At 31.1% G+C, this 17,875-nt stretch overlaps 3 long non-coding RNA genes across 57 annotated transcripts in view; all 3 read right to left on the bottom strand.

Moving 5' to 3' along the window:
• LOC121795550 overlaps positions 1–17,875 on the bottom strand; it is a 140,301-nt gene that overhangs the window by 60,434 nt on the left and 61,992 nt on the right. The window lies entirely within an intron of this gene.
• On the bottom strand, positions 7,491–8,310 carry LOC121795560. Its single transcript, XR_006049578.1, has 2 exons — positions 8,260–8,310; positions 7,491–7,743 (listed from the first exon to the last, which is right to left on the bottom strand). It is a non-coding gene; the product is annotated as an uncharacterized LOC121795560 (long non-coding RNA).
• LOC121795554 lies at positions 8,309–17,864 on the bottom strand. Of its 12 annotated transcripts, XR_006049564.1 has the most exons (20): positions 17,609–17,862; positions 17,361–17,498; positions 16,923–17,225; positions 16,710–16,815; positions 16,217–16,280; positions 15,873–16,054; positions 14,860–14,944; positions 14,609–14,719; positions 14,384–14,488; positions 13,845–13,940; positions 13,707–13,765; positions 13,425–13,525; positions 12,706–12,896; positions 12,173–12,191; positions 11,570–11,675; positions 10,804–10,839; positions 10,178–10,356; positions 9,685–9,703; positions 9,073–9,178; positions 8,309–8,439 (listed from the first exon to the last, which is right to left on the bottom strand). It is a non-coding gene; the product is annotated as an uncharacterized LOC121795554 (long non-coding RNA). The 12 variants fall into 12 exon arrangements; XR_006049562.1 differs by having other exon boundaries at positions 13,425–13,765; positions 17,609–17,863; XR_006049561.1 differs by having other exon boundaries at positions 13,707–13,940.

The raw sequence follows: 17,875 nt of genomic DNA on the forward strand, positions 1-17,875 counted from the left end.
AACACACACAAAATATATACAATGTACACAAAACAATGCTACACAATATACACAAATACACACCATATGCTCATAATACATGTATTGAACACAATACACACAATACACATACTACTCACCCCACATACATTATAACAAACACACACTATATAGAAAAAATATGTACGTTAGAAAAATACAACACTATACATATTGCACAATATACACAAACTAAACATATTATACGCAAAATACATGCACTGTAAACGCAAAACAAAGACTATGTGCAACACAAACTACAGAAAAAATACACAATACACACTACATAAAACACATTATAAAAAATAAACTCGCATATAGAAAATACACACTGCACATAAATACATGTACTGCAAATACACTGCCCACTCAGTTACACAACCTATAAACAAAATACATCCCATAAATACAAAATACAAATAATGCGCAGCACACTCACTACAAAATAAATAATACAGACTAACACTAAACTTGCACACTATACACAAAACGGACACACTACACGCACACTATACATACAACACATTGCAGCCAAATATACTAATCAAACTATACAAAAAACACACTGCACAAAATACACAAATTATACACAAAATACATACATTACTCACATCATACACAAACTACACTACACATTACATAAACTATACACAAGATACCCACATTGCACATATTTTAAACCAAATATACACTATATACAAAATACACACTAACATTACAGAAACTATACACATGATACCCACATTACACATATTTTAAACCAAATATACACTAGATATACATACAGAAAATGCACATTATACATAATAAATAAAGTGTAACACACAATACATTATAAAAAATATACAAAAAGCTGAACAAAAAATGCAGTATATACGCTACAAAAAACACACAATATACATGTAGAAAAAATACACACATATCAGACACAATAACACCCTATGCATAAAATACATGCACTAGACGCACACTAAAACACAAAATTCACATTCTATACACAATACAAGCATATCACATACATACTCAAAATACACATATACAAAAAATACAAACAAAGCACACACAATAAACACGCATTGGACACACGCTATACACAATGTTCACAAAACAAATAGACTAAATACACAAAACAGACAGAACCCTAAAATTACACAGACTATAAACAAAATACAAACATTTCACGCACAAAATGCACACTACATTATACAGAAAATGCACATTATACATAGGACACAAAATACACGCTCAATAAAGACTATTCACAATATAAACAAACTATACACTAAATATACATGTACAAAAATACACCCGCACCATACACAAAGTACATGCTCTATACACAAAACACAAGCACATTCATATACACACATAACACAAAATACACACAACATAGATTGCACATAATACACAAGACGCTATACCCAACGTATATACACAATACACAAGTACATATAGCACACAATACACACTGTGCTCAAAATACATTGCACACAACACACACAACACACACAAAATATATACAATGTACACAAAACAATGCTACACAATATACACAAATACACACCATATGCTCATAATACATGTATTGAACACAATACACACAATACACATACTACTCACCCCACATACATTATAACAAACACACACTATATAGAAAAAATATGTACGTTAGAAAAATACAACACTATACATATTGCACAATATACACAAACTAAACATATTATACGCAAAATACATGCACTGTAAACGCAAAACAAAGACTATGTGCAACACAAACTACAGAAAAAATACACAATACACACTACATAAAACACATTATAAAAAATAAACTCGCATATAGAAAATACACACTGCACATAAATACATGTACTGCAAATACACTGCCCACTCAGTTACACAACCTATAAACAAAATACATCCCATAAATACAAAATACAAATAATGCGCAGCACACTCACTACAAAATAAATAATACAGACTAACACTAAACTTGCACACTATACACAAAACGGACACACTACACGCACACTATACATACAACACATTGCAGCCAAATATACTAATCAAACTATACAAAAAACACACTGCACAAAATACACAAATTATACACAAAATACATACATTACTCACATCATACACAAACTACACTACACATTACATAAACTATACACAAGATACCCACATTGCACATATTTTAAACCAAATATACACTATATACAAAATACACACTAACGTTACAGAAACTATACACATGATACCCACATTACACATATTTTAAACCAAATATACACTAGATATACATACAGAAAATGCACATTATACATAATAAATAAAGTGTAACACACAATACATTATAAAAAATATACAAAAAGCTGAACAAAAAATGCAGTATATACGCTACAAAAAACACACAATATACATGTAGAAAAAATACACACATATCAGACACAATAACACCCTATGCATAAAATACATACACTAGACGCACACTAAAACACAAAATTCACATTCTATACACAATACAAGCATATCACATACATACTCAAAATACACATATACAAAAAATACAAACAAAGCACACACAATAAACACGCATTGGACACACGCTATACACAATGTTCACAAAACAAATAGACTAAATACACAAAACAGACAGAACCCTAAAATTACACAGACTATAAACAAAATACAAACATTTCACGCACAAAATGCACACTACATTATACAGAAAATGCACATTATACATAGGACACAAAATACACGCTCAATAAAGACTATTCACAATATAAACAAACTATACACTAAATATACATGTACAAAAATACACCCGCACCATACACAAAGTACATGCTCTATACACAAAACACAAGCACATTCATATACACACATAACACAAAATACACACAACATAGATTGCACATAATACACAAGACGCTATACCCAACGTATATACACAATACACAAGTACATATAGCACACAATACACACTGTGCTCAAAATACATTGCACACAACACACACAACACACACAAAATATATATACAATGTACACAAAACAATGCTACACAATATACACAAATACACACCATATGCTCATAATACATGTATTGAACACAATACACACAATACACATACTACTCACCCCACATACATTATAACAAACACACACTATATAGAAAAAATATGTACGTTAGAAAAATACAACACTATACATATTGCACAATATACACAAACTAAACATATTATACGCAAAATACATGCACTGTAAACGCAAAACAAAGACTATGTGCAACACAAACTACAGAAAAAATACACAATACACACTACATAAAACACATTATAAAAAATAAACTCGCATATAGAAAATACACACTGCACATAAATACATGTACTGCAAATACACTGCCCACTCAGTTACACAACCTATAAACAAAATACATCCCATAAATACAAAATACAAATAATGCGCAGCACACTCACTACAAAATAAATAATACAGACTAACACTAAACTTGCACACTATACACAAAACGGACACACTACACGCACACTATACATACAACACATTGCAGCCAAATATACTAATCAAACTATACAAAAAACACACTGCACAAAATACACAAATTATACACAAAATACATACATTACTCACATCATACACAAACTACACTACACATTACATAAACTATACACAAGATACCCACATTGCACATATTTTAAACCAAATATACACTATATACAAAATACACACTAACATTACAGAAACTATACACATGATACCCACATTACACATATTTTAAACCAAATATACACTAGATATACATACAGAAAATGCACATTATACATAATAAATAAAGTGTAACACACAATACATTATAAAAAATATACAAAAGCTGAACAAAAAATGCAGTATATACGCTACAAAAAACACACAATATACATGTAGAAAAAATACACACATATCAGACACAATAACACCCTATGCATAAAATACATGCACTAGACGCACACTAAAACACAAAATTCACATTCTATACACAATACAAGCATATCACATACATACTCAAAATACACATATACAAAAAATACAAAGCACACACAATAAACACGCATTGGACACACGCTATACACAATGTTCACAAAACAAATAGACTAAATACACAAAACAGACAGAACTCTAAAATTACACAGACTATAAACAAAATACAAACATTTCACGCACAAAATGCACACTACATTATACAGAAAATGCACATTATACATAGGACACAAAATACACGCTCAATAAAGACTATTCACAATATAAACAAACTATACACTAAATATACATGTACAAAAATACACCCGCACCATACACAAAGTACATGCTCTATACACAAAACACAAGCACATTCATATACACACATAACACAAAATACACACCACATAGATTGCACATAATACACAAGACGCTATACCCAACGTATATACACAATACACAAGTACATATAGCACACAATACACACTGTGCTCAAAATACATTGCACACAACACACACAACACACACAAAATATATATACAATGTACACAAAACAATGCTACACAATATACACAAATACACACCATATGCTCATAATACATGTATTGAACACCATACACACAATACACATACTACTCACCCCACATACATTATAACAAACACACACTATATAGAAAAAATATGTACGTTAGAAAAATACAACACTATACATATTGCACAATATACACAAACTAAACATATTATACGCAAAATACATGCACTGTAAACGCAAAACAAAGACTATGTGCAACACAAACTACAGAAAAAATACACAATACACACTACATAAAACACATTATAAAAAATAAACTCGCATATAGAAAATACACACTGCACATAAATACATGTACTGCAAATACACTGCCCACTCAGTTACACAACCTATAAACAAAATACATCCCATAAATACAAAATACAAATAATGCGCAGCACACTCACTACAAAATAAATAATACAGACTAACACTAAACTTGCACACTATACACAAAACGGACACACTACACGCACACTATACATACAACACATTGCAACCAAATATACTAATCAAACTATACAAAAAACACACTGCACAAAATACACAAATTATACACAAAATACATACATTACTCACATCATACACAAACTACACTACACATTACATAAACTATACACAAGATACCCACACTGCACATATTTTAAACCAAATATACACTATATACAAAATACACACTAACATTACAGAAACTATACACATGATACCCACATTACACATATTTTAAACCAAATATACACTAGATATACATACAGAAAATGCACATTATACATAATAAATAAAGTGTAACACACAATACATTATAAAAAATATACAAAAAGCTGAACAAAAAATGCAGTATATACGCTACAAAAAACACACAATATACATGTAGAAAAAATACACACATATCAGACACAATAACACCCTATGCATAAAATACATGCACTAGACGCACACTAAAACACAAAATTCACATTCAATACACAATACAAGCATATCACATACATACTCAAAATACACATATACAAAAAATACAAAGCACACACAATAAACACGCATTGGACACACGCTATACACAATGTTCACAAAACAAATAGACTAAATACACAAAACAGACAGAACCCTAAAATTGCACAGACTATAAACAAAATACAAACATTTCACGCACAAAATGCACACTACATTATACAGAAAATGCACACATATCACACACAATAACACCCTATGCACAAAATGCATGCACTGGACGCGCACTAATACACCAAATTCACATTCTATACACAATACAAGCACATCACATACATACACAAAATACACACTACATAAATTACAAATAACAAAGTATATACATAGAATACACACAATACAGACTGCACACACTATACATAAAATAAACGCACTAAATACACAATACACACAGTTTACATACACGTACGCGAACAAAACACACAACACAATATAAACTAAACAAAAAGACTAAATACACCATACACTATAAAAACGCACACAACACAATATAAACACAACAAAAAGACTAAATACACCTACACTATACAAAAAAACATAGGTCATGTGCTTCTAAAAACACACAATATATAATAAATATACAAAATACACAAAATACAAACAAACACTACACACAAATTACAAATGAAACACTCTATAAACAAACTAGATGCACTACAAACACACTACACACAATGCATTGCAACTATACACAAACTAGATAGATTAATTACATTATACACAAAACACACACATTACACACACTATAAACCAAATACATATACTAGACACTATACATGCAGAATTATACATACAGCTACATACATAAAATACACATATACAAAAAATACAAACAAAGCGCACACAATAAACACACATTGGACACACGCTATACACAATGTTTAAAAAACAAAAAGGCTAAATACACTATACACAAAATAGACAGAACCCTAAAATTACACAGACTATAAACCAAATACAAACATTTCACGCACAATATACACATACTACATTTTACAGAAAATGCACATTATACATAGGACACAAAATACACGCTCTATACTCAAAATACAAGCACCGCACATACACACACTACATAAATTACACATAAATGCACATTATACATTGGACACAAAATACATGTACAAAAAATACACACATATCACATAAACACACAATAGACAAAATAAAAGCACTAGATACACAAAATATAAGCACCGCACATACACACACTACATAAATTACACATAATACACACGCTATCGACAAAATATATAAACAAAATACATACAATTCATACTCTACACAAAACAAACGTGACTAATACACAATACACAAAAAAACACAGTTTACACACATACACATACACAAAACACGCTACGTTACACACAATATACACTCACAAAATCCAGACACTATATTACACACACAATACAATCACACTACAGCAAACATACACACTACAAACACTTTACAAACATATACGCACTATACAAAAATATACACACTCCACGAACTTTAAACACACTAGATACACTACACTTAGGTGGCACATACTACACTCATTATGCACACGATAAATAAAAATGCAAAAAAAAAATAATAAGACAACTTTTGAAGGGTTTAGATGTTTGATGTTAAACACACTTCATGGCCTGAGCACGAGTCTTTATGTCGGCTCCTCTTTGAGTGATACCTATCAAGTAAAAACTAGCATACGTAAGAAATAACCAAAAGCTTATTAATTTTAACTCGACGAATATCAGAAAAACATCAGGAAAAAATATGAGCATTTGCATCTCATAACTACGTGTAAGAGTTACGATTGTGACAAATAACTACATAGCCAATCAAAGAAATGCAAATAAATTTTCATGGTTATGATTGCACCAAACTATTATTTCCTGAAAGGAAAAGCACAACACATTCTTTAGGAGACTTTGATGCTGTCGCAGCAATATGGGTGACAATATAAATAACTTGTTGCAGGACCTTCTCAACAGACCATTCTTACGTTAAGTTCAGTAGTCCAAGTAGTCGGTAACAACAAAGAAGTTATGTAAAAAATTTAGATTTCTAGATGCAGCACCTAAACATCTCTTGGGATCAGCATTTGCAATTCATAGCACACCTTTCATCCCTTCAACAGCCTGTTGCCAAAAACAACATTAAGTTTCTCAAGAGAAAGCTATAATTGCCCAAATAAACGTAGAAATGACACTGGACAAACAAAACAGAATCAGAGATATTATCAGTAGACAAAATTAGAAAAGTAGATAAAAAAGTTCTAATTCAAGCATTAAGTAAAGTGCTAATACAATTTTGAAAAACCAATAATTATATGAGATCATGTGAACATACAATTTTTAACATTTTAAGATATTACCGACCAGCATCAACGACTCAGTAATGCAATCTTGTTAGATCTTTTAAAAAAAATGTCAATCTATTTGCTTCCTCAGTACTGTACAAACTTTTCAAACTAAAATCCAAAGAATTATCTACATAGTAAGTTAGTTAAGATGTCCAAAATAGATTAAATGGGATTCGAAGACTGTTGATTCCCAATAACTAATATTAAAAAATTATCACACTATTTGGTTCTTCGGACAACTTTTTTCAAATGCATCGATTAACAAATCTGAGTAGATATTTCAAAGACATACCTAATCTTCCGAAAAGCATTCCATTGAAAAATATTCCTCATCATTACCCCCCTACCCTGTTCAGGAGAACCATATTCTATGATTTTTAAAGCTTCATTCCAGTCTGTGAGCCCAACACCAGACTAAGTCTGCGGCATTGGTAGTCTATCTGTGTGGATTTCAGAAACGCCATAGTTCTCCCTGAGATTTCAAAAAAAAACATAAATTAGTAGAAAGTGAACACATCTTATAAATTATTAAGAGATGTGTTCAAGGGAAAATAGGAAATCAGTTTGGATAGTGGTGTTGATTATAGACAATCAGTAATTCAGTACATAAAAGTTTGAGTAATGATTGAATGTTGGGATGCCCATGGGTCTTGACATGTCCCCACTTTGTTCAGTTGGATCAGACCTATGGGCCAATGAGGTCATTAATAACTAATTACCATAACCAAAAAAGGAAAGGACCAATGAGGTCATTAATAATTTTTCCCTTATCAAGAACCTATATATTCACTGGCTGTAACATCATTAGAGAGCTAGATATTGGAAAATCAATAACAATTTGTAATTTTAGCAATTCCACAAGCAAACTGAATTAACAAATGTTCTAATAACAAGTGTCTTGAGAATACTCAACAAGTATGATAACTCTCATTTTTTTTCATAATATCATTAGATAAATTCAGACAGCTAAGCACACGGCATGCTGACAAAAAAACAAATATGATAACTCTTTTTTTTTCATAATATCATTACAATGAACACACATAAATATGACCTAAATATACAACTGTCATAAATAAGGTCATGCAGTAATTTGAACCCTAACCTTCAAGCCGCTCTTTCCACACAACACTTTTTAGTTGAGTAATCGTCTCTGAATCAATAAGGGATCCTAATCTGCTCCAAATCTCTTCCAAACTCATATCTGTTAGCTGTAAAGAAACTAGGTTAGTTTGTCAAATATACAGAGTATCGGTTATTAAAACAATAAAGAAAGCATAATGTCATAAGCAATTATATAATATGTCTTGGTTCAATAAACAAAATATAAAATTGTCATAATAATAATAATAATAATAATTATTATTATTATTATACGTTTTTGTTTTAATTTAGTACGTAATAACTAATTAAGAAAATTTTAATGAAAATTTGAAACTGTGAATTATATTCTACTACATTCATATACTAATAATAACTATAATTATTATTATTGATATTATTATATTATTTAGAAATCTGAATCTAATTAATAAAATCATACATTATAATAATAATAAAAATATTATAATTATTATTATATTTTCATTAATGGCACGATATTTTTTGGTGGAGTAGCTCGGTATGATAAAGTAGAATGAAGAAACAGTGATATATTTTAACAGCCCATTGTGCTACTCTTGGGATCAGCAGTTGCTTGTGACAATTCATAGCACACCTTTCATGCCTTCATCAGCCTGTTGCCAAAAACAACAATAAGTTTCTCAAGAGAAAGCTAACAGAATCAGAGATATTATCAGTAGACAAAATTAGAAAAGTAGATAAAAAAGTTCTAATTCAAGCATTAAGTAAAGTGCTAATACAATTTTGAAAAACCAATAATTATATGAGATCATGTGAACATACAATTTTTAACATTTTAAGATATTACCGACCAGCATCAACGACTCAGTAATGCAATCTTGTTAGATCTTTTAAAAAAAATGTCAATCTATTTGCTTCCTCAGTACTGTACAAACTTTTCAAACTAAAATCCAAAGAATTATCTACATAGTAAGTTAGTTAAGATGTCCAAAATAGATTAAATGGGATTCGAAGACTGTTGATTCCCAATAACTAATATTAAAAAATTATCACACTATTTGGTTCTTCGGACAACTTTTTTCAAATGCATCGATTAACAAATCTGAGTAGATATTTCAAAGACATACCTAATCTGCCGAAAAGCATTCCATTGAAAAATATTCCTCATCATTACCCCCTACCCTGTTCAGGAGAACCATATTCTATGATTTTTAAAGCTTCATTCCAGTCTGTGAGCCCAACACCAGACTAAGTCTGCGGCATTGGTAGTCTATCTGTGTGGATTTCAGAAACGCCATAGTTCTCCCTGAGATTTCAAAAAAAATATAAATTAGTAGAAAGTGAACACATCTTATAAATTATTAAGAGATGTGTTCAAGGGAAAATAGCAAATCAGTTTGGATAGTGGTGTTGATTATAGACAATCAGTAATTCAGTACATAAAAGTTTGAGTAATGATTGAATGTTGGGATGCCCATGGGTCTTGATATGTCCCCACTTTGTTCAGCTGGATCAGACCTATGGGCCAATGAGGTCATTAATAACTAATTACCATAACCAAAAAAGGAAAGGACCAATGAGGTCATTAATAATTTTTCCCTTTAATAGTATGCAAATATAAATTATAGCAACAATTTACAATGAATGTATTGCCTTGACACACAACAATTTGGAACAGATTTGGGTCCAAAGTCATTCCTCTCGATCATTTAAGTATATTATAGAGTATACATAAATAACAAGTTCAACATACCTCGGAGCTTCCTGACATATATCCAAATATCATCACCTACATAATTTTCAGAATTATCAGGAAAGACAAAACAGAAGTAATAACTATGCTATGCATTCACTCGCCACAACTTCCTTAGCTTAACAAAACTTTGGATACTGGTTTAGATATTACATTTAAAAAAAAAAAGAAATTCAATCCAATTCAAAAACAGCCGAAATCACATGCCAAAGACATATAGCCAGAAGACTATTAACAACATATCACATAGACAGTTAACAAATCAGTTACCTTCTCGGCCAAGCAAGGAAGAAAGATGGTTGGTTTCCTAAACTTTTGTCATAGTGTAACCCTCATTTCTCAACATATCCAGAAGCTCGTGAATAAATTCAAGAACCTTATCAAAGTTGTAGAAGGTCAAGAGAGATAGTTTAAATATGATAGATAAGAATTATCCGAACATATATATTCACTGGCTGTAACATCATTAGAGAGCTAGATATTGGAAAATCAATAACAATTTGTAATTTTAGCAATTCCACAAGCAAACTGAATTAACAAATGTTCTAATAACAAGTGTCTTGAGAATACTCAACAAGTATGATAACTCTCATTTTTTTTCATAATATCATTAGATAAATTCAGACAGCTAAGCACACGGCATGCTGACAAAAAACAAATATGATAACTCTTTTTTTTTCATAATATCATTACAATGAACACACATAAATATGACCTAAATATACAACTGTCATAAATAAGGTCATGCAGTAATTTGAACCCTAACCTTCAAGCCGCTCTTTCCACACAACACTTTTTAGTTGAGTAATCGTCTCTGAATCAATAAGGGATCCTAATCTGCTCCAAATCTCTTCCAAACTCATATCTGTTAGCTGTAAAGAAACTAGGTTAGTTTGTCAAATATACAGAGTATCGGTTATTTAAACAATAAAGAAAGCATAATGTCATAAGCAATTATATAATATGTCTTGGTTCAATAATCAAAATATAAAATCGTCATAATAATAATAATAATTATTATTATATTTTGTTGTTTTAATTTAGTACGTAATAACTAATTAAGAAAATTTTAATGAAAATTTGAAACTGTGAATTATATTCTACTACATTCATATACTAATAATAACTATAATTATTATTATTGATATTATTATATTATTTAGAAATCTGAATCTAATTAATAAAACCATACATTATAATAATAATAATAAAAATATTATAATAATTATTATATTTTCATTAATGGCACGAGATTTTTTGGAGGAGTAGCTCGGTACGATAAAGTAGAATGAAGAAACGGTGATATATTTTAACAGCCCATTGTGCTACTCTTGGGATCAGCAGTTGCTTGTGACAATTCATAGCACACCTTTCATGCCTTCATCAGCCTGTTGCCAAAAACAACAATAAGTTTCTCAAGAGAAAGCTATAATTGCCCAAATAAACGTAGAAATGACATTGGACAAACAAAACAGAATCAGAGATATTATCAGTAGACAAAATTAGAAAAGTAGATAAAAAAGTTCTAATTCAAGCATTAAGTAAAGTGCTAATACAATTTTGAAAAACCAATAATTATATGAGATCATGTGAACATACAATTTTTAACATTTTAAGATATTACTGACCAACATCAACCACTCAGTAATGCAATCTTGTTAGATCTTTAAAAAAAATGTCAGTCTATTTGCTTCCTCAATATTGTACAAACTTTTCAAACTAAAATCCAAAGAATTGTCTACACATTAAGTTAGTTAAGATGTCCCTAATAGATTAAATGTGATTCGAAGACTGTTGATTCCCCATAACTAATATTAACAAATTATCATACTATTGGTTCTTCGGACAACTTTTTTCAAATGCATCGATTAACAAATCTGAGCAGATATTTCAAAGACATACCTAATCTTCTGAAAAAGCATTCCATTGAAAAATATTCCTCATCTTTACCCCCTACCCTGTTCAGGAGAACCATATTCTATGATTTTAGCCCAACAGCAGACTAAGCCTGCGGCATTGGTAGTCTATAATGATTGAATGTTGGGATGCCAACGGGTCTTGATAAGTCCCCACTTTGTTCAGCTGGATTAGACCTGTGGGCATTAAAAACTAATTACCATAACCAAAAAGGAAAGGACCAATGAGGTCATTAATAATTTTTCCCTTCAATATTATGCAAATATAAATTATAGAAACAGTTTACAATGAATGTCTTGCCTTGTCACACTACAATTTGGAACATATTTGGGTCCAAAGACATTCCTCTCCATCATTTCAGTATATTATAGAGTATACATAAATAACAACAAGTTCAACATACTTAATTGTGCCTCGGTAAGGATCCTGACATATATCCAAATATCATCACCTATATAATTTGTAGAATTATCAGGAAAGACAATGTTCAAAACAAAAGTAATAACTATGCATTCACTCTCCACAGCAACTTCCTTAGCTTAATAACACTTTGGAGATGCTGGTTGAGATATTACATTTTAAAATAAAAAAGAAATTCAATCCAATTCAAAAACAGCCAGAATCACATGCCAAAGACATATAGCTAGAAAAACTCTTAACAACAAATAAAAGCATATCACATAGACAGTTAACAAATCAGCTACCTTCTCAACCAAGCCAGGAAGAAAGATGGTTTCCTCTACTTCTGTCATAGTGTAACCCTCATTTCTCAACATATCCAGAAGCTCGGGAATAATTTCAAGTACTTTTTCAAAATTACAGAAGGTCAAGAGAGATAGTTTAAATATGCACTAGTTGTAACATCATTAGAGAGCTCGATATGGGAAAATCAATAACAATTTGTAATTTTAGCAATTCCACAAACAAACTGAATAAACAAATGTTCTAATAACAAGTGTCTTGAGAATACTCAACAAATATGATACCTCTCATTTCTTTTTCATAATATCATTGGATAAATTCAGATAGCTAAGCACACGGCATGCTGACATAAAAAAACTAATCGAAGGTTAAAAGAAAATTTCAAGTTACAGAACAGAAACTAGAATTTATGTTGAAAGAACCTTCTGCAACATCTCAATGCCATCAACTTGATCTTTGAAGTCAGCACTTAAGAGCCTCCGATGAAGACCCTCTCGAAAGTATTTCATGACATCATTCTGTTTGAGAGGTAAAGCAAAGTCACTTACAAGGATCTATAAAGAATGTAAAAACAAGTCAACACTAATGGTCTAACACCATTTACCCAAACCCAAAAGCTGACAAAAGTTCTCAAAAGTTGTATGAAGGCTTCCTCTGGGGTGTGGAAAATCTAATCCCCAAAATTAATAAAGATATCTTAAAATAGATTGGAAACCTCAAGATCTTGAATTTCCTCTATGATGCGGGATATTTTGCCCAAAATCACAATTGAGACCAAACATGCAATCATTGTTTTCAGTAAGCTGCAAATTATATGGTTGAGGGACAGTTTTACACCCAAAAAAAGTGGGATACAATGAACGTACGATGCAAAATCATAATTTAAGGTGGAAAACACACTTTAAATATGACCTATATGCAACTATCACAAATAAGGTCAAGCAGTTGTTTGAACCCCAACCTTCAAGCCGCTCTTTCCACACAACACTTTTTAGTTGGGTAATTGTCTCTGCTTGGATAAAGGATCCTAATCTGCTCTAAAACTCTATAAACTCATTTCTGTTGGCTGTAAAGAAAACTAGGACAGTTAGTCAAAAATATCTTTCGCCGTGTCCCTGATAAGCCAGTGTCCCTGATAAGCCATCATACAACAGGTAAAAGAGGAAAAGTAAACAGCAGCTCAGACCTCGACATCTTCACGCTCCATAGGTTTAGAAATTTTTGTTGTTTGTCATCCTCCATCACCCTTTTTGTTGGTACCAGATTTTCCAGACATGGCTTTCTTAGTGGCAGCTGGCTAAAAAGAGATGTGCATACAAGTAAAATGGGAGAGTTAATAGTGATTAACCATATATGTATGTGAAGTAGCTAGATGTCTATAATACTTGCTCCTAATGTGTCTCGTTATGTAATAGTAATATTTTACATTGCACTTACCTCTGCAGCAATAGGCTTCTTTCCACTAAGCATGAGTATGTTGATTATCCTTACGGCGAATGATGTATTCCAATTCCATAATCCTCTGCATAAGTAGGAGAAATTTTTCATAAAGAATACTAGTAATTAGTAAACAACAATGTTATGGATGGCGTTTGGCGGCCAACCCAAAAACCGCCAGTATGACGGGATATGGCGGTCGATAAAATATTATGAACATACATATATATCAATTCAAATAATAAGAAAATAATAAAAAAAATGTAATATATCTGCTATTAAAACAGTCTACAAAGCATAATGTCATAAGCAATTACTCCGCATACAATATGTCTTGTTCAATAATCAAAAATATAAAACCATCATAATAATAATAATAATTATCATTATTTTATGTTTTTGTTATAATTTAGTAATAACCAATTAAGAAAATTTTAATGAAAATTTGAAAATTTAAATTACATTCTAACTACATCAAAATACTAATTAATAATTATAATAATTATTATTATTATATTATTATTTCTTATTATTATGCTATATATTTACTTATTAAGAAAATCTGAATTTAAATAATAAAATTATGCATTATAATAATAAAAAATATTATAACAACTATTATTATGTTTTTCATTAATAATTCATTAAGAAAATCTTAAAATAATTTTAATATTATTGATTATATTAAAATTATTATTATAACTATGCATTCACTTGCCACAACTTTCATAGCTTAAGAAACAATGAATATAGTATAAAAAGTCTAAATGAACAACCCAACAATAGTAAGTTATAAGCTTACCAAGAATATTATAACCTATAGCCAAATTATTTAACACAGCTTTGGGGTGTCCCCATGTCGTTCAGCAGTTAACTTGCGACAATTTGCAAGGATTTTAACTGGCTAATTATCTGCCAACAGGAATACATGGAACGATATAGCACACAAAAACAATAAAGCACTAGAGACTTATGCAATGAAGAATAAATAAGGCTGTTGGCTAACTCGTTACCTCAGCTCCATAGTTATCTAATAAGACTCCAACATGGTCAGCGGACTCGGTCCTCGTTCTGTTGTTCCTAGATCGCAAACCCTGTAAAATGTAAGGAATAGTCGTTGCAGCAGAATATGTTTGGATGACTTGGTTCATCAGTTCATGCATTTTTTCTCGAACTTTTCAATGTTATGTCCAGACTGCAGTCCAAGATAATAAGACATTAGATACTGCTTGAGATATTACTTGCTGAAAAAAAAATAAAAAGAAATTCAATCCAATTCAAAACAACCAGAATCATTTGACATTAACTTACAGACAGAAACTCATAACAATAAAGAAAAGCACATCACATCAGTTACCTTCTGATAGTGTAGCCCCTCATATCTCAACAGATCCAGAAGCTCTTGAAGAAATTCAAGTACCCTATCGAAGTTAAAGAGATCAAGAGTCAAGAAAGGATCCAAGATTGTTTAAATATGTTAGATAAGAATTATCAGGACATATGTATTCTACGATGCAGGATATTGTGTCTAAAATCTCAGAATGAGACCAAACATGCAATCATTGTTTCCAGTAAGCTGCAAATTATACGGTTGATGGACATTTTTATAACCAATAAGTGGGATGCAATGAACCCACGATGCAAAACCATAACTTAAGGGAGAAAACACACATAAATCCAGTAACAAATTTCCATGTAAATCATACGGTTGAGGGACATGTTTACACCCAAAAAGTGGGATACAATGAGCCCACGATGCAAAACCATAACTTAAGTAATAATTTGAACCCTAAATAGACCTAAATATATAACTGTTACAAATAAGGTCAAGTAATAATTTGAACCCTAACCTTTAAGCCGCTCTTTCCACACCGCACATTTTAGTTGAGTAATCGTCTCTACTTGAATAAGAGATCCTAATCTGCTCTCAATCTCTTCCAAACTCATTTCTCTTGGCTGTAAAGAAAAATGGGTTGTTAGTAAAAAATATCTATCGTGATGTCCCTAATAATAATGCATTCAGCTATCATACCAAAGGTAAGAGGGGGAAAAGAAAACAGCACCTCAACATCTTCAAGCTCCACAGGCATAGTTGAGTGATAATCTCTACTTTTTTCTCTTTTTTTCCTTTTTTTCTTTTTTATTCCTTTTTTCTTTTTTCCATTTTTTTACTTTTTCCCCTTTTTTCTTTTCTTTTTTTTTCCTTTTTATTTTCTTTTTTTGGGAAGTGTTCTCAGACTTCTATACAGGTTCAGCTGCAACAACGCTTTTTTTTTTCTTGGGAAGTGTTTCAGACCCCTATAAAGGTTGCCCAGTGCTTGAATAGCTTCAGCTGCAACAGCAACGGTTTACATCTGTGATATAACCTGCAAGATTCAAAAATATTGCTCAGGCAATACCAATTACTTGGTCAAGATATTAACAACACAATATGTGATGTATAAAGTCAAGAGAGAACTGGATTAACTTGTGGACTTGTGGTAATGGAAACCATAGCATACCTTCTTTATTGTTCGACAAACTTATGAAGAATCTCCAAGAGCAATCTTTTTGGAGGATGCAAGTTCTGTTAGTTGAGTAATCGTCTCTACTTGAATTCCTAATCTGCTCTCAATCTCTTCCAAACTGATTTCTCTTGGCTGTAAAAAAAATGGGTCGGTTAGTCAAAAATATCTATTGTGATGTCCCTAATAATGTATTAAGCCATCATACAAACGGTAAGAGGGGAAAAGAAAACAGCAGCTCACACCTCAACATCTTCATCCTCCACAGGCATAGTTGAGTAATCGTCTCTACTTCTTTTTTCTTTTATTTTTCCTTTTTTTTCCTTTTTTCCCCTTTTACCTTTTTTTTCCTTTTTTTTCTTTTTTTTTTCCCTTTTTCCCTTTTTTTCTTTTTTTCTTATAGTAACCTGCAAGATTCAAAAATGTTGCTCAGGCAACACCAATTACTTGGTCACGATATTAACACCAACAATATGTTGTGCATAAAGTCAAGAGAGAACTGGATTGACACC

The sequence above is a fragment of the Salvia splendens genome, chromosome 3, assembly GCF_004379255.2.
Source record: "Salvia splendens isolate huo1 chromosome 3, SspV2, whole genome shotgun sequence".
In the NCBI taxonomy this organism is placed as follows: domain Eukaryota; kingdom Viridiplantae; phylum Streptophyta; class Magnoliopsida; order Lamiales; family Lamiaceae; genus Salvia; species Salvia splendens.